The sequence below is a fragment of the Cygnus olor genome, chromosome 4, assembly GCF_009769625.2.
Source record: "Cygnus olor isolate bCygOlo1 chromosome 4, bCygOlo1.pri.v2, whole genome shotgun sequence".
Classification (NCBI taxonomy): Eukaryota; Metazoa; Chordata; class Aves; order Anseriformes; family Anatidae; genus Cygnus; species Cygnus olor.
In genome coordinates this window covers 4,793,970-4,813,279 of record NC_049172.1, presented here as the reverse complement: position 1 = coordinate 4,813,279, position 19,310 = coordinate 4,793,970, and the positions used below count along the sequence as shown (strand labels likewise).

At 41.2% G+C, this 19,310-nt stretch overlaps 1 long non-coding RNA gene across 2 annotated transcripts in view; it reads left to right on the top strand.

The window, feature by feature from the left end:
* The window catches only part of LOC121069107, a 115,916-nt gene that overhangs the window by 15,493 nt on the left and 81,113 nt on the right, over window positions 1-19,310 (top strand). For both annotated transcript variants that reach the window (XR_005819263.1, XR_005819264.1), the window contains one exon: window positions 6,409-6,473. This is a non-coding gene — a long non-coding RNA (uncharacterized LOC121069107). The remainder of the gene's footprint in view (window positions 1-6,408; window positions 6,474-19,310) is intronic.

Genomic DNA, 19,310 nt, shown 5'->3' with positions numbered 1-19,310 from the left:
AGGTAGAGTAATTATGAAGTACGCTTTTGAAGTTCAAGAAGAGAGCCTTAGGACACAACATTTTTTAAAGTAAAAATTGGCTTGCACTCTGTTCAAGTGATTTATTTTGCACTAAGAAATGGGTGTGAGACATGATGTGATTTAAAATGTCATCCCTTGATGGAACTGCTTGAGGGTGACATCATTTTTTTTTTCTCTCTCTTTTTATTTATATATTTGGCTGCTTGATTTCTAAACTTTTCTATCTTAGGGAATCTACTGAAATTCAGTACCAATGAAAAAATACTACACAACAACAAGAACAACAACAACAACCCATCAACACCCCTGTGCTCCTCCAAGTAAAACTTTCCCCTAAAGTTTAGGAAGCTAAAATCTAGACTCTGGAGGGAGCCACTGGGAAGGCAGAAATTTTTCTGCTGCATCTTTGTCATCTGTGTCATTTACCTGATGGAATAGCACTTTTTCATACCCCCAAACATAACACATTGCAGGAGCATTGTTTCTCCTAAAAGCAGGGTGTCCCACATATCTCTGGATAGGAAGGACCGCTCCCCTTCTGTTCTCTGCATGTGTCTTTTGGCAGGAGCATTTTTAGAATATGGGACTGGATCTACAGATTTTCTTACAAATGACAAGCTTAGACCTCCCTTGCTCGAGTAAGTGGACTTGTGCTTGTCCAGCCTCATCTTCTATGATCGTGTGACCAGACTGGTAGATGAGGGAAGGACTATTGATGTAGTCTACTTAGACTTCAGCAAAGCCTTTGACATGGTCTCCCACAGTATTCTCCTGGGGAAACTGGCTGCCCATGGCCTGGACAGATACACTCTTCTCTGGGTAAAGAACTGGCTGGAGGGTCATGCCCAGTGGGTTGTGGTTAATGGAGTTAAGTCCAGCTGGTGTCCCGTTACAAGTGGCATCCCTCAGAGGTCGGTACTAGGGCCTGTCTTGTTTAATATCTTTATTGATGACCTGGATGAGGGGACTGAGTGTACCCTGAGTCAGTAAGTTTGCAGACGACACCAAGTTGGGAGGTAGTGTCGATCTGCCTGAGGGTAGGGTGGCCCTTCAGAGGGATCTGGATAGCCTGGACTGCTGGGCTGAGGTGAATGGGATGAGGTTTAATAAGGCCAAGTGCTGGGTCCTGCACTTTGGCCACAGTAACCCCGTGCAGTGCTATAGGCCTGGGGCAGGGTGGCTAGAAGACTGTGAAGAGGAAAGGGACCTGGGAGTGTTGATCGATGCTCAGCTGAACATGAGCTGGCAGTATGCTCAGGTGGCCAAGAAGGCCAATGGCATCCTGGCTTGTATTAGAAATAGAGTAGCCAGCAGGAGCAGGGAGGTGATCATACCCCGGTACTCAGCTTTGGTGAGGCTGCACCTTGAGTACTGTGTTCAGTTTTGGGCCCCTCACTACAAGAAGGACATCGAGGCCCTGGAGCATGTCCAGAGAAGGGCTACAAAGCTGGTGAAAGGCCTGGAACTTCCCTGGAGCGTGTCCAGAGAAGGGCTACAAAGCTGGTGAAAGGCCTGGAACACAAGTCCTGTGAGGAGCGGCTGAGGGAGCTGGGGTTGTTTAGTCTGGAGAAGAGGAGGCTCAGGGGAGACCTTATTGCACTCTACAACTTCCTGAAGGGAGGTTGTGATGAGGAGGGGGTCGGCCTCTTCTCTCAGATAACTAATGATAGGACTCGAGGAAATGGCCACAAGTTGTGCCTGGGGAGATTTAGATTAGATATCAGGAAAAACTTTTTCTCTCAAAGAGTGGTCAGGGGCTGGAATGGCCTGCCCAGGGAGGTAATGGAGTCACCATCCCTCGCAGTGTTCAAGAAGCTGCTGGACAAGGTGCTACGAGATAGGATTTAGTAGCTTAGTGGGTAGTATTGGTGATAGGAGGATGGTTGGACTATATGATCTTGTAGGTCCTTTTCAACCTTGTGTTTCTATGATTCTATGACTTTCTCCCGTGATGTAACAGATGGAGGAACTGACCTATACTGTGTGAAATGAGGGAGGCCTAAGCATTACACGATATACATGGTAACTGGTTGAAATTGTGACTTCCATGACAAGTTTGCTTGCACTGGGCTTTCCAAGCAGGAAGAGGCAGAGCTGACTGTTGTGGCAAAGGGCTGAATGGCAGAGGTGGTTCTATGGCCAAAATGTAGCCTTGCTTACTTTGCAGACCTACGTCTTGTAAAGCTTTTGCTTAACCTCAACAGCATTTTTATATGCCTTGCTGACAGCCCTGGTGCTTTTTGTCATAAATCTCACAACTTTTGTTCAAAGCCCTTGCTTTTGGAGACAAGAGATTTATGTCAGAATCTCATAGATTTTTCTTCATGGCAAATCTCATAGTGCGTTACATACTGCTAGTTGAATAGGTCTTCCTTAAAAGTAAATTTCTAGCCTCCAGGTTTGCATACAGAAGAGGCTTGGCAAGATAACTGGCATACATCCTAAGGGTCAGAAATGAGAACACCTCCAATGCATTACTATTATTTTCAAAATCACCTGGTAGAAACCAGGTCTTGCGGCTTTCAGGGTGAAAAGTCTGAGCCACAAATTTTTCACCACTTTGTACTACAAGCAATTCTGCTGTTACTTGAGGAAATCAGACCAAAGAACATCAAAGCTTCCATGTTTTTTTTTTTTCTTTTTTTTTTTTTTTAATGTGATTTCCTGGATAGCACTACACACACATGCAGCCTACAGAGCCTGTGCAGTGGGGCCACCCTTCTGAGGGACACCAGGCTGATGACAGCTACATCACTGTGCCTTGACGGTGGTGCACAATGCTCTGCCAAGTTGATATGTACCCACTCAGCTGCTCTGCCTGGTACCTCCCAGGAACTAGGGGGCTCGGGGATTTGTGTGGAGCCTGTCACAGTCCTGGGATGTGCCACACCTGCAGGACTTGATGGCACAAACATCTAGATGCACATTACCTCTGTTGGGTTGACGTAGAGAACATCCACCTGTACTTTCTACCTACAGAAATCACAACCAAATTAGAAACAAACGAACAAATAAATAAATAAAAAACATTCAAGTTTCACACAGATATGTTCTGGGAAGCCCTTAAACGCGGTTGCTCTTCTCTCTCTGAGTTCCACCAGCTCTGCAGGGTTGAGTGACTAAAAACCAGGGGAATGTATTTCATCACCAGCATGAATAAATTATAACTGAATACGCACAGGGCACAGATCTGCCAAGCTAGAGAAGCCACTTTTTTCTTTGTCACTTTTCAAATAAAATTGCCATCTAATCTAAAATACAGCAGTCTTGCTGAAAGTCTATGAATTCTCTTTGTATGAGGAACTGTAGCAAAGTTCATAGCCAGACTTGTTATAAAAACACAGAAGTTAAAAATAACTGTGCAATCAAGGAGCAGAATCCATCTCTAAATGGGTGGCCCAGTTTGCTCTCATATTCAAGTATTGTAAACAAAAATCAACCCCTGTCTTTTTAGGCTGATGATGATAGCTTTTTTTCCTTGCCATGGGGAAATGTTTGCTCTTCCCTATCATCTGACAACTCTTGACTGTTTTCATGATCTTTGTTTGTTCATGAAAGATCTGTGTCATCAAAGTACCAACATCATTTTGACTGCAAGCAGCACTTAATTGGGAAGGTGTTTCCAATGGAGGAGAGGGAGCAGCTTTTTTTTTTTTTTTTTTTTTGCGGAAGATTGGAAGGGTTTCTACAGGTGCCTTGCAACGAGCTTGCTACAGTTCTCTTTTAGGCCTTCTGCAAAACTTTACTGCTCTATTTAGCAGGCAAAACTGCTGCTGCATTGGAAGATTGATTGCCTCTTTGGTCCCACTCTGACAGTCATTAGGCCTACATCAATTATTCAGCCTAGTTTTTTTGGGTGGAGCAATTCTGGAAGGTTCATCCCAGCTGTCTCTCACATCAGGTGGCAAAAGAAACTTTAAAAGAGTGGCTGGGAAACTAGATATCTTCCCTGCTGTGCTGTGTATGGTTGCTGCCTCCTTGCTAAGGGAGAAGATGTTGCAACACGGAGGAAAGTTGGGGCTATGATGGAAGAGACGTTAGGAAACATCTGAGCTGTTTAAGTGTCTTTTGAATAGAAATAGTATTTTTTGATTAAATGCTTAGTTGAAAAACTGAGGCAAACTCTCCATATTTTTTTTTACTCTAATCCCCAGTCTTGCTAGAGCTTTTACTTTCTAACTTTGCAGGCCTTGTCTATGCCTGTTTAAAAAGGCACAGAGAAGTCTATCTGTCTATGAAGTGAGAGCATAATATTTACTGATCCTGCAAGATTTCTTTGAGAAATATATATATATATTTATTTTTAAATGCAAGGCTTTTAAGATATGGTTCTTGACTCTTATGACTGTTTGGTGCCAAGTAGAGGTGCTGTTAGAGACAGGCTGTTGTGTTGAATGGATGTTATTATTTTAACTTAATCAAAATATCGATGGTCTACAACAAGCTTGTGTTTTTCATAGCCATCTCATATTTCAATGTGTGGTTTTGTGAGAGTAATAATATTTGTCACTTTCCTGAAGCTGATATTCCTACCAGCTTATACACCTTAGATGCAGTGTGGGGGAATAAAGCCAAAATATATCTGCATATATTAATATTATTAATATATTGCAAAATGCTATTCAAATACTTACACCAACTTAATAGCCTAGAAACAGTTCCACCAACCCAGCAGCCTTCAGAAGTATCTGCTCTTTTGGAAGAGGGGGAGCAAGGAGTGTCTCCCACCCTGTGGCTGCTGCCTTTTTGGTAAAACTTTTGGTGAAAAGGTCTGGGAAGAGACAAAGGGATGCAGTGTGTGTTTTCAAGTTTGGGGGTGATGATTTTGGGGGGCAATGGTCAGGTTTTGGTGTGTAGCAGAGTTCTCATGCTGCTGACTGAACCAGCTGTGACTGGCCTAGAGCAGATAATGACTGCCTGGTGTTGGCCTGAGGTGTGCTGCTGAGGGAGTGAGGGAGCTGCGTGGGCACAGCAAAAACCAGCAGAAAATGTCTGAAATCCTCCTTGCCCCCCCCAGCTTTGCTGTCCTGGGGTGGGATGTTATTCCTTCCTTGTGGCAGACTCTGGAGGAGGGTGGTTGGTAGGTGTCTGGTGAGGGCAGGTAAAACATGGCTGCTGTGAATCTCCTCATGAGAGGCGGGGACTGAAATGAGGTGCTGGTGCACAGGCATTTGAGGAAAACACATTCATAGTTGCACTGTTAGCAAACAAAAATACTCTCTGGGCTTTCAGATGTCTTTGAGATAAACTTCTGAAGGTCCTCAGGCTGCCTTTTTTTTTTCTTCTCCTGCAGACACTTGTTTTTCTTGGGCTGTTGCTAATCAGTAACTACATTTCCCTGACTTTAGGGTCATTACACTGTTTCTTCTGCTGTGAGGATTTAAAAGGGCTTTCCTATCATTGATAAATATCAAAGCAGGTGAGACTGCTGCTTGTGGGTGAGTGTTTGCAACAGGAGAGCCTTAAACACTGATACCATGCCTGACAGTGTAACAATTTGAGCTATTTTAGCAAAAAATATCCAGGAAAGATCTCTAGTGCTTTCCAGTGGGGAGGAGGCCTATTAAAATTAATATGATCCTGCCATGTTGCAGTAATGTATAAACCATTTGTATGTTTAAGCAGTGAAAATCTACTTGTTTTAATTTCAGTGAAGAATTTCCTGCTGCTCTGCTACCCCACAAGCTGTGTGTCTCCCTTCGCAGTTTACGGACTGCGGTCACCAAAGTACAGGGGAACTCCTTCCCTGTGTCCAAGGAAAATGGTTGCTCTAGAAATCAGGGTTGTGACCTATGGTGTTGCAGGTGTAAGTTTGCCTCTTTGCTCCCTCACTGACTGACTTTGTAGCATTAGGTTCAAAGCATCTCATCCCCCTGCTGAAATGCAGGCATATAGTGAGGACATGGTGCTATTGCGAGGCTGCTAAAAGTTGCCTTTTGATAGTACAGCAGTGATATGTTCTAAGGTGTACATGCAGGTGAATATAATCTAATTTCTATATATTAATATTTGGAAAGTGTTGCACAAAAGCTGATCCTATCAATCTGAAGGAAAATGTAATGAGAATGTCACACTTCTTTATGTTAAGGACTTCTAGGTGCTGCAATTGCAACTAAACTAAATTCTTCTTATGGTGGGTCTCTTTCAGTGAGTATCAGGAGGTCACCTGCTGAGCTTTATGCTGCCTTGCCTGGGCTGCTTCTGGTATGGGTGGGAATTTTTTCACTAAAAGCTTCACTGCATTGCAGGGTGCAGTAAAGACATACCTTCAGTGTATGCTTTCTGAAGCACTGCTCTTTCAAAGACAGTGGATATTCTTTACTGACTATTCTTGCTTCATGCTGGTTGTTTACATCAGAAGTGGTTTCTCACTTCCTTATTTTTCAGCTGCAGAATGGATCAGTATTGAAATTGTCTGAGAAGTAAATTTAAAGAATGCACAGCTCATATTGGTGAGTACAACGTAGTTGTTCGGCTGCCTGTTCCAGATTATATGCAGAAGACCTTTCTATAGTAAAGAGAACAAAACTCTTTAGAATGAGATTTCAATTTTGGTGTATTTAATTATGTACAAACTGTTGTTCAGGTTACATGCATGTAATCTATACATCTCGTGTCCAGTTCTGTACAAGACTTGTATAGTGTCTTTGGAATTTCATGCTTATAAGCACTGTGAAAAAGGCTATGAGGGCTGTACAGATTCAGAAGAAAATTGTATGTTCCTTATGCATTTGTTCCATTAGCGTAGCCAATGCTCAGCATCTCTAAGGACCAGGCCTGTCTTTCTGAAATAATAGTTAAGTTGAAAACTTTTTAGGCTGAAAAAGTGATTAACTATTTGACCTTGTTATTTGCTGAAGAAGACTGGCAAATCCTAAAAAGAAAATAACCCATATTATACCTGTTACAAGTGGAAGAACTCCATAATGTATATAACCTGGATGCTGAGCTATTGGCTCTGCTTCTCTCAAGGAAAGCTCCTAAGCCACATGGTGTCTCAGGGTACTGGATTTTGTACTTGGACCTCTGTATTAAAACTCATGCAGAGTGATAGCTCCCTATTGGATATACATCTGAAGAGCCGCAAGAGTGCAAGTCATTCCAGCACGGGTCTGGTATAAATTACATTCAATTGGCTCCAGATAAGTCTATTTTGGACTGTGGAACATGAAGAACTTGTGTGGTGTACAAAATCCTCCTACTTCTTGCACAAACCATGTCCCCTTATGGGGAGCTGCCTTCACAGTCATAGAAATACAGATCTAGAGGCTGGCAGATTTTGGATGGCAAAATCCCATGGGATCGGACCTTGCACAGACTGCTATTAGTCTACTGGGCATATTGTTTAGCAACTGAGAAATGCAGTGGGATCTAAAAGCTGTATCAGATGCTTCATTTAGCTATAGTGAGATGTCTTTGCCAGTGTGCATCTTGATTCTGATATATGCAGTCTGAGATTACGGAAGAGGTAATCATGGTGTAGTTGTTTAAACCTCAAAATATGTTTTAAATCATTGATTTCCATGCATCTGAAGTAAAGATCAGTTATTCAAAACATACTTATATTTGGGGGGGAAAAAAGTGTGACTAAATACTTAACAATAATTTAGAACATTTGGAGGCTTTTAATGTTGCAAAAAATGTGTATTTGTAATGGTGGTAAAAACGCAGTATGATTTAATAATTCTTTGTATATTTAACACATAAATGTGCTATAAGTTGAAAAATCAGATTTAATTAAGAGTTCAGCAATGAAGGAATGAGTTCACAAAGCCAGCTTGTAAGTTTACACCTGTTTTGTGAAAGGCTTGCATGATTATGCAACTATGAGAAGAAACTGGCGTTTATGTTAAGAATCCTTAATTATTGATCTAGTGCAGATGTAAGCCAGTGCTTCATAATCTGGTTCTCTTTTGTTATATCAAGCAAGAAATGTTTGGTGAAGTTCTCTAACTGCCAAGATGTGCAAAGAACATTTTAAAATGGATGGAGGTAGCTAAAGGAGAATTTCTCTAAACTGGTAGAGTTTTGACTGGTGATGCTATATCTGCCAATGTTCTGCATGTTTTCTGAAAGCTAAGGGAAATGTTTTTAGGGGTATGTCAGGGTGTAAGTGGTGAAAAGAAATATTGCTTAGTTCAATTGTCCATTAGAGTAAGGACTAGATCACCTCATAGGAGCAGAAATTAGGGCAGGACTTCTTTAGTTCTACGCTTCTCAGAAGCTGGGCCCAGTGCCTCTGGCTCCTGCTGCTCTGTGCTCCTAAAAGCAACACCCACTCCTGACAGGGAGTTTTAATTCCATGTGCATCCTAGCTACTGATACATACAAAAGGTGAGGTATAAATCTTGCTTTACTATGAAAGAGGCAAGCTGGATGCTTGTTTGGAATAAGGACAGCAGAACTCACAGCAGAAGAGCATTTAGACTTTACACATTTGGTGTCACTTGTAGTCTCACTCGTAATGTAATTAAGTTGCCTGTATGTAAAATGTTCTTTTCCTGCAGTAAAATGGCTGTCATTCAAACTGCACTTCAGATATTGAAGTTCCTGTCCTACAGTGAGATCAATCCTGGCAAAAGTAAATAGAGATGGATGTAATTGTTTTGCAGTTTGTAGTCTATAGGCCTGATTTTGACTGTATGCCTGTTATATACTGTCATAATGCCATTGGTTTCCTTGGAAATAATTGCTGATTACAGTAATTTGAAGGCTTGTCTACATGAAGTACATTTAAGAACTGAATTGGGGTGTGACTGTAAATCATATTAGCTCTTCAAGCCTCTGTGGATCCTCTTGCTCTGAGTGCCTTCATGGAGTTTGGGCTAATCCACTTCCAAAGTTAATTAGTATCCTAATTTGTTCTGTGCTAAGTTTTTAATGTCCAGCAGGCTAAATTGATATTGCTCCCAATACCTGTGAGCTCCCAAATCACCTCTCTCCTTTCTGTTTCATTCATATGGTCCTATTACATAGCAGTGTGATTATAAACTCAGTGTTTCTGAAATATTCTCAGCCCCAGAGTTCCCCAGTCAGAAGCTAAATGTGTCATGTTGTGCTTTCTCTCCCTCTCTGTGGTGATGAGGGAACTTACGTATGTGTGAAACTCCTAGGTCCCTATGGTGAAGAAGTTTAGGTGAGCACCTATCTTCCATACTATCAAATGCTATTTTGCGTGCTTTTATGCAGAGGGTAATGCAACACAGAATGCTGTACATGGGTTCTTCCAGCTCTGAATTAGTCTCTTTTATCTGTCTCTGACCACAACAGATGTTGGCAGCCTTTCTATTCCATATCCTTAAGTCAGACTAAGAATATCAGTTCCGCTTAGAGAAGCTGTAGGGAAAAAGTTTAACCCTTTCAGGCAGCTTTCCCTAATTTTTCTTTAAAGCTCTTGACTTTTTATTTTAAAGGAAAAGAGTCAGCAAATGTCAAAAGTGACAAATATATCTTGGGGGGGGGGTGGTGGTGGTCCTCAGTTTAAATTTCATAGATGTGCTCATTGGTCTCTTTACATTTTTCAGTCAGCTTCCCTCTCATTGGGAACACAGACAGAGGTTAAAAAGATCGCTGCAAATGTTTCTGATATAAAATTAGCAAAGGAATTTGCATGGAATGGCAGCAGTGCTCTAAAAGGCTTGAGTGTAATCTTCAGCATTTAGAAGGTACCCTATTGCACCACAGACGGCACTAGCAATCTCTGGAAAATTAGCCCCTCTTGCACTTCCCAAACAATCAGTTCATTATATTGCATTGGTAGTAGTATGAAACCTTATTTTGAAGGTTTGGAAAAAAGTAGGCTATTTTTCCTATAGGTAAAATTAACAAAAGTTTCATATACCTAGATTCTCCTCAGAATAACCCCAGGCTGTTTGCTTTCATCTTAAAACTCAAAAGCAAGCAAGAAAAACAAAGCCATGGATATATACTTAAAAATAATTACAAATGCAGGTATTTTGTTGCTATGTTTTATTTAAAGCTCACCAGAGGTCATAAAAAGAAAATACTATATATATTAGAATTAATAATTTGAGAAGTGCCTATTATATCTCCACACAATCCTTGTACTCTGTTCGCTGCTGCTGGTTGAGATTACCAGCTATCAGAAAGATCCTGGCAATGCCAGAAACCAGTCCAGCTTTCTTATTGTTCTGCTGCTGTACTCATGCCTCAAATACAGCCCTGCACTGCCTGATGTTTAGCTAGCTACATGTCTTCAAGCGAGAGGGCTGTAAGGATCTAATTTTACTGACTGACAAGGGCTGCAGAAGCATACACAGTTTGCTCATATCCTTTGTGGAGTTGGAAGCGGAGCCACCTTTTTTCTTTTTTTTTCCACCACACAGAGACGCCATCACATATGTTCAGAGGCTGATGAACTGAAAAGATCTGGGAACCACATGTGACCAGTAGAATGAGCATCAGCCTAGCGTAGAGTTTCAGTGGGAGATGACTTTTGGGAAAGTTCCCACAGAAATACCATTGTAGCATTTCTGTCCTTACCGGGCCTGATTTCATTTATTCTGAGGCTTCCTCACATGTTTCTGGCACTGCAACGGGACCTTAAAGTGGGTATAAAGCACATTTGTGATCACATCGGGGCCCTTTGGCATTGCCAGAAGGGTGTGAAAGGGCTGCTCTTGTCAAGAAGAATCTGGTCCACTATGTTTATCCGTACAGTAGCTTCTGCTGAGTCAGAGTCTGCCTCACAGCCAGGAAAAAGGAAGGGCTTGTTTTCATTAGGGGACATCAATGCTATCTGGTGGTTGCAGATCACCGGAGCTTAGAGCATACTGAGGGAGGATCACAGAAGACTTTCTGGAACTCCAAAGCAGGAATACTTCGGTGTGATGAGTGACACAGTTGGAAAGATATTTTTAATAATACAGCAGCCTATCCTTAGGGCTTAATCTCCCAAAAGTGGAGAGCGGGAACTGATCCCTCTCCTATGAGAACAGAAGGAAAAGACCTCAGGAGGCTTTGACAACCATGCAAGTAGGCAAGTCTTCAGCCAGCTTGCTCATGGAAGTGTGGGCAGCACCTTTTCTGAGGGCAGATGTGTGGTGTTGGTCCTGTGGGATGAGTTAGCCTATGAATTGCTTGTCTCCTCACAGAGGGGACCAACAGGAGTAGGCTGAGAAAATGTAGAGAAGAGTATTTTCCTCAAGTTATGTTTTTTTCCATGTATTAGGTTAAGTTATAGGGCTTGTAATAAGCTTTTTGGGTAGATGGGTTGGGGGTGGAGGGAGGGGAGGGTAGTGAGGGTAGGTGGAAAGTAGAGGCCTGCTCTCAGAAAGTCGTGGTCTTGGTGCCTGTTCAGACAAAATAGCTGATCCTACTATTGCTTTCTCAACTGTTATCTAAGCACTTGATATGAGAGACTAGTAATTTGGTGAAAGCCAAGCATTTCAGAAGCAGTCACCACCCCTGCTGAACCCTACAAGCCTGTTTATAGGACACAGCGGGGTTATTCTGGCTTCTGCCTCTGAGTGGTTCCTCGTTGGTATCAGACCATGTGGTGCCCACCAGCACCATCTTCCTGGGTCCCTGTCTCCTGTAGCACCAGGTACCATTATGCCAGCTTGCTCTTGTGAGAGGTATGTAGTAAGGATTCATTGTCCCTCAGGCAGAGAAGAGGTTTGAGACAGGTGAGTGCTCTGTCCACTTCTAAGTGGGATACGGATGCAGCTGCTGCTGGCCTTCTGCGGTTTTGTGGGTTTGTCCCTTTGCTTCATTTGCTTTCCCTCTGAGCACTCACAAATTTTCATACAAAAAAAGTTAAGTGCCCAGCAAAATGTTTTTTTTTCCCGCTACTGTGAGAAAATTAAGTCTTTCGAATGGATGCAGTCAGAATCCTATCCTGTCCTTCCCTTTTTGTTGCCAACCTGAAAAATCACTCATTGCCGTAGTCCAACTTCAGGCATAATGTCAATGTGTAAGGGACAGATTGTGAAACTTCTTGCTGTGGTGAGTGAGGGTTTTAGAGTACATACCCAAGAGATTTTCCTTACTGGGAACTGATCTATCATGTTCAGTGTGTGATTTAAACAGTAGCATGTCCTGCAATTACCATAAGATAATGCTAACTCATTTTTTAGAGTTTGCCAGGCCTGTTGGTTAATGTTGTCTACTAATTGATAGTCAGAGGGTTTCTTAGTCACTTGTGGTAATGTGGTCTTCCTCTTTGCTGGATTATCAGTCTTTTAAGTGGGATCCAGCAACTTTCCTCAAAAGAGCGGAATACTAGATTCAGCCAAGAAACACTTTGAAATGATATTTAACCTAAGGCTTCCAGTGTACAGAACACGAAGGGATAATATTCTCTCTCCTCCAAACTCATAAGCACATGATTAATTGCATTATTTATCCCCAGCAAAATACTGTATAAAGGTCTATCTTTATTCATCTCCATTGCAACTCAGCAGTGAGATATTTTAGATTCTATGTACTGTATCTGCTTAGTGTTAGCTTCTCTTTCATTCATCTGTAATTTTGCATATATATTATCCTAATAATTATACCAGAATTCTAATGATTCTCCATTTTATCATTGATAAACATCTAGTAGCTTATTGAAAAGTATTAAAAATAAAATTGAAGGTGGGCCAAATGGCATAACAGAGCAACAGTCATGATTTCCTGTAGTTGAACAAGAGCATTTGTGGAATGGTTTTCCTGAACAGATTCTGAAGTGCATCCTAAGTTGCTTTTGCATTCCTGAGAATGTGAAAGCCCCATTGTCCCCAGGTTTTTCATACTGAAGCATGGTATAGATGTGCTAGAGACAACTCTGTTAGATTAATTTCCAGAAGTGCTGGAGACATAACCTAGGATATTTAATACTGGTATAGAAATAACACCCAAAGAATAAGAAATGCGTGAAGGAATAAATCAGATACTCAGAAGGTTTTCTTTTGTCTGTTTCATGAGCGATGCTCTCCTCCCAGTTGCCCAGTTCATTGTAAGACTGGAGTTGACCTAACTCCTTCAAGTTTTTGTTGTTTTTTGACTAGGGACATTCTATTTTTGCAAAGTAGGCTACTGTCAGGTAAACAGGCCGCCACATGTGCTCTGCTCCACCAGCTGAGAATGCATGTGGATATTCAGAGGTCTGTGACTCTGATGAAAGACTGACCTGCTCTACCAACAGGTAGAGATCCAAATCATGTTAAGCTTCTTGAGTACTTGGCATAGTGTTTGAAGAATACAAGGCTCAAGCTGCTGGACACTTGGTTATCTTCTTGCCAGTTCATTTTGGGGCTGAAGAGTTCTGTTAATACTGATATGTGTTCAATGACTCCGGTCACATCCCAATCACAAATCATATTGCTTCCACTCAGGCTGTGGATTAAATACACAGTCTTGGATTTTTTTAATTTTTTTGTTCTCTGGGTCTTTTGGAAGAAGTTTGTTTGAAATAGTCCCAAGCTTAAACTGTTATTAACCCTGTAAGGTAATTGCCCAATTTCATGAATGGGCTACAGAGATCCTTAAGAAAAACATCTGCGTTTGTTGGGCTGGATTTTTGCAGATTTTTGAGCAGATGAGCAGATTTTTGTTTTTAATGTTTGTTCATCGTGATCATCAATGATATAGGATTTGGAAATGGTGTTTCAGTTTGGGCTACTAGTTTCATTCTTTTCTGTGTAATGTTGTTTTCTTGCCTGCAGACTTTTTTATTCTGGGATTTGGCTAGTATGAAAGGTATTTTGCATCAACCAGTGACTTCTGTCATAGACAAACATAACTTCATCTAATGCTTGGTTCTCAAGGTGTGTTTAAGAACAGGCTCTAGCTGGAACCCTGCTAGAGACAGGCCATCTATGAGCTATTGGATGCGTTTGGCCACCTGACTCTGTAGACTGAAGTTTCACTCTAACCCAGTTATCTTTTCTTTCACTTCACGTCTCAAAAGTCACCTCAGTCTTGTTGAAAAAATAGGGTTGGAAGAGATTAGCAACTCCCCTCTCCTATTTTTTTTGCCATCTGATGTTTTAGCTACAGATGGTGGCTGACTGTAATGATGAACAGCCTGTTCCCTTCTGCTGCAGGAAGTTCGCATAAGGAACAAGAGCATGGATTCACCAGAAGCCTGCTGGGCTCCCCACCAGTGCAGTGCAGAGTTCAGGGGCTGCCTGCCTCCCCACCTCTGAGGGGCTGTAAGTGGTGGCACTGCTGAGCTCCAGAAACTGGGAATGGCACAAGAGGCTGCTAGGAAACTACTGATGCCTCTCAGGTACTTGCAATGGTGATACACCTGACTGTTCTCAACTAAGCCTTGCTGTTGTCTGAGGTTGGCCATTTTAATCTATGGTTAAAGCTTTTCTGTGTTTTTTTCTGAGTGGAGATATCTATCCCTTTTGGCCATATCTCTGCTCAAATGTGCTACTTCTAATGAGCAAGTGTTAGTAAAAATGGAATAGATCTTCAGAGCAACAAAACTGTTCAGCTCTGAGAAGCAATCCTTGCAGATTTTAACTCCCAGTACTCGTGTCCTGCCTGAAGAGTGAGTAAAGAAATAAGGAAGATCTGAATTGTTAAGGTCAGTTGCAGCAAATTCACCAGCTTTTGCCAGACAAGATATTACTACTTGAGCCATTCAGTCCCCCTTTGAGACAAAAACTCTGAACTATCCAAACAGATCCAAAATTTAATCCAGTCACATATTTTTTGAAAGGATCCTGAGCAGAACATGAAGTTGCCTTGATCAGATAGGCTGAATTATTCTCTATTTCCACTTCTGGCAATCCAGAAACATGCCTGTCTAGTTCCAGGAATACTGATCCTCAGAAGTGAGAGTACTTTAATGCATAGATCACTTCAGAAAAAGCATACAAAGATTATGTTCATCCCAGCATGAGGGAGTTGCTAGTTAATATTATTCAGTGATAACAGTAAATTTGTAGGCTAGGGGTTTCTGTTTTAATAGTCCATTCCAGTGTTTGGCATGGTAAGTTTCATGTGACAAATTACAATATTTTTTCCCCACCTTATTAATAAATTCACCAGAATTTACTTGAAAAATCTTCAGAAAATAACTTAGGCTACAGTTTAGCTGGCCACCTATTTCCTTCTTTCTTCCCTACTTGCCTTCAAAAATTATAAATGCCTGATGTGCAGAAAATGTTTTAGGGATAAACTAAAACTAGATCTAAAGTATCTCAAGTATGTAGATCTAAAATAGGATATTTCTGCTATTAGTGACAGATATTCCAAGTTTCTCAAAGGATTACACAAGAAGTCCTTAGGGCTAGGCAGGAGTGCGATGATGGATGTTAAAGTAGTGTCATTTTTAGGCATTTTTCAAAAAAGTGGTTATTTTCCTCCCCATTTGGGAGCTGCACAGCAGGATTAATGGTAACTAATGCAGTGTACGTTTAGACACACAAAATAGTCACAGCAAGCAATTCAAAGTCTCTCAAACATCTAATATTGTGAATAAATAGGAATACATAAACACATGACCCGATTTGTTGGCATGAGTATGGGATACTATCTTTACCTTAAAGTAGCATACCACTCAAAATAATGTCAGGAAAGAAAAGTTTTCCTGTGCATGTTCTCAAGCATTCCATATGTACTGCATTTCACCGTATGCTGCTGTGTTTTGTGCTTCTTACATGTGCTGTCTCTGGCAAAGTTTACCAACATTTTACAAGTGTCTGGCTGCACACGCATTACTGTTGGTGATCCATGCGTTATATTCATTTTACTTGAGGTCATGGGGAAAGCACTGTTTCTGTCTTGGGAAAAAGTTGTAAACCTCATAGAGTTGCTTTATAAAGCAGCTGCAAATACTTTTTCTCCAGCTGCCTTTCTTCTGCTTTTTGACACTTTCTGGAAAAGATTAGTAACTTTTGAAAATGAGAACATCATAATCCTATAATATACCTAAGCTCCGAAGTTAAGTTTGACTTTAAGTTCGATTTTAATCAAGTAATTGAGCATCTTTCCTTCCCCAACAAAAACATGAAAATAGGGGAGAAGTGATTGAAAAAAGTGTCCTAGGCAGGCGAAAATTTGCCAATGATTAATCGAGTTGAGAACAGTAGATTTAGTTTAGAAAATACAGTGATTAAAACAAGCAAGGAATGGACTAATTATGGTTGCAGGACACCTATTCTATATGAGTTGCAAAAATGAGGATAATGGTCCACACTCAAGGGAGAGAAGGGGAGTGGAGACCGAGGATACTCCGCTGTGAATCAGGCGGATAATACTTCAGCATGTCTAATTGTCTAATGCTGCAGTGTGTATAAATTAGGGCAAGCTGTATATTATACAAATTAAAAGCAACTGAAGCCTGTCTTGTATGAGCTCTGGTCTGCTGCAGAAGAGTTGGCTTTGGTGTTTTCTGCATTGCTCACCATGTGGCTCTAGCGATATGAAAGTGGAGGCATCACTCAGTTTTGCAAGACGCGGTTGCATCAGCACCATGTTACCGTGAAAGACTTCTCCTATAATTTTGTCTTTGAATGATCTCCAGCAGTCTCTCTGCCTTGCCTTCAGAGATTGAAGTTGGCAAGTGCTCAATGTTGCTTTAAATCATGTCCTTGGATGTGAACTGAAGGTCTTCCCCATGACCTCCAAATCAGAGCACTGCATGCAGGATGCTCTAAGGGGAACAAGAGCGGTATCACAGCGGGAAGGCTTTGCATCAGCTGGCTTCAGGCATTGAAAGTGCTGTGAATTAGGGGCTTAATCTCCCTATAGTGAATGCAGAGATGGGCTATTCGGAGGAGATCTTCCGAGTACCTAGACTGTAAGCCTACCTCTTCTGAAAAAAACTTCTGAGTTATGGGCATTGCAGCATCTGTAACATCCATCCTAAAGATATTAAGACAAAACTTGTTTGTGAAACTGCTGGAAGAGAGGGCCTTGCACTTTGAGGAGAAGAGAGAAATAATGGAACTAAAAAAGCATAAGTTGTGAATAGTAAGAAAAGGTTTGGGATTTTCTAGTTTTCCTATGCCACAACATGCTTCCTCCCAAGTTATTTAACAAAAATGTAAGGTGGCTAGCTCTGCTCCTCAGTTGCATCTGTGGATATTTGTCTACTAAGCATCATTGTCTGCCTCTTCCTCCCCACATCCCTTGAATCTATCTTTTAATCTTAATTCAGTTCCAGGGCTTTGGTAATGTTTGACTATCTTGTTAAGGATCTTAATTTAATACATATATTGCCTTTGAGTGGTAGTAAAAGCTGGCTAATAAAGAAGTTAAACTGTGAACTAATTTTTCTGCAGCAGGAAGGACTTGAGGCTCATGTCCGATCACATTTTCCTGTATTGGGTCATTGTGAGTCCAGCTCTTGTCCTGGGAGCGATCTGCTCCAAGCTTTTCTTAGCACAGGGTGATGTCAGCTGCTCAGGTAGGATGCTAACAAGTCTTCTGTGTCTCAGAGGCTGAAATCACTTTGTCTCCAGCCTTAGCAAACACTACTTTGTTTCTTTCTGTAGTAAGTACAAAAATTAATGAAAGTAGCCACTGTCCATGTGTCACTGCAAAACTATTCTACCTTGAAAAGATGGGAACATAGGCCCTGTAGAGAGATTTGCAAAATCCTTGTGCTTGGACAAGGTTAAAGCCTTCCCTCTGCTTCCCCTGAAACAGAGCTGAGCTTATTCATAGTTTTGATCTTTAGAGTGTCAGGCTCTTTTTGGCTGTGTTTGAGACCAGGGGCAGGAATGGGAAAATGCTGAGAGGGCCTGGACCTGGGGGTTTTCCTGGTTCAGGCTGAAGGCTTACCAGACAGGTTATTAAGCAATCAAAGTGGAGTGTTTAGCAGAAGTAACCAGGCTTCAGAGCTGCTTGAAGTTATCCTGTTCTGAGTTGAAGGTCACAGGTCAGATGCTCTGTCAGGTTTCCCTGCAACAAGTTTTCAAAGGCAAGAGCCAGCACTTTGCAAACTCCCAGTGTTAACATCTTTCATATCAAGCTGGCAAATGTCTGCATATTCAGATATATGCATACGTATCTAATTATCAAACTCCTAGGGTCAGAGTAAAAAAAAAAAGCCACAAAACCAAATGTTTAAACAGCCTGATATAAAGCCATAGATCTCTGCACACCCAAACTTTGGGGAGTTTAAAAACCTTATTCTGATTTGGATTTTGTCTGTAACACACATCTCTTCTATAGCCACAAGTTCAGTACACTTGTGCCTTTTAGTAGTTATGCTAGAAAAATACCCAGAGACAGATCTGTGTAATTAGAATCCTGATTACTGAAGGGATCAGCATGTGATGAGGCAAGAAATGGTGGCTAATATCTGATGATATCTCACAAAAGAAGAGCCCTAAAGCTTGAATTTGTTTAATGCTCATTTGGTTTCCCATACATGAATGATACTGATCATCTTTTGACAAGCGCTGCTGATAATGGGTGCGAGTAGGAGCGTTACTTGTTTTGGTTTGCATTGCTGAGCATGACATTTAAAAGAAGAGAGAGGCATCTGTGTCTAACCTTTCAAGGAGTGTTTCCAGAGTCAAGCTTCTCAAGCTTCAGCTGCTTGCTTTTGTGGGACTAGGTGTTTACAGAAGCTGACCCTGTGACCCACCACCTACCAGCACGTCTCCTCCAGTACTGCTGAAGGACACCACTGCGGCCAGCACTGGTTTGGGTATGTGTTTATAAAAAAGGTTATATGATGTGTCTCCTTTGTGGAACAAGGGACTGGATTTGATGACCTAAAAATCCCTCTGAGAACTAGATATGCTTGTATATTATCATATTTTCTCATGAGTTGGTAACTTAGCAAAGAAAAAGACCAAAATTACTTTTTTCCCTCTGGAATTACAGTGTTTCTGAAAATCACATCCATTAAGAGCTCTAGTTAGACACTGACAAAGAATCCTTGCCTTTAATTAAATTGTAAGTATATCTTGGTAGTGATTACAGTTATCATTTTAATTATTTTCATGAAGTACAATACCACTGGCTCACACTGGAGCTTTTCAAAACGCATCTCTTTACTTAGAAGGACAAATAGCATGCTCTGATCAGTGAACTCACGTGATTTGCAGATACCGTAGTTAACAGAGATTAGTGTTTCTATGATTTTAAAGATTTAGCTGTCATCTTTCATTTATGTTTAAACCTCACTTTTCTTCTTTTTTCTCCTGAGGGCATTACGGAAGGAGTTTCTTGTTAAATTTGTCTTGGAGTTATCCAAACTGAGAAAAGAAAATGCCTACTCTGAAGGAAAAAAAAAAAAAGGAAAATTAAAAAATATCCACAGTTTCCACGAGTAGTGTGGAAAGCATGGATATTATTCAAGCTTTATGGGG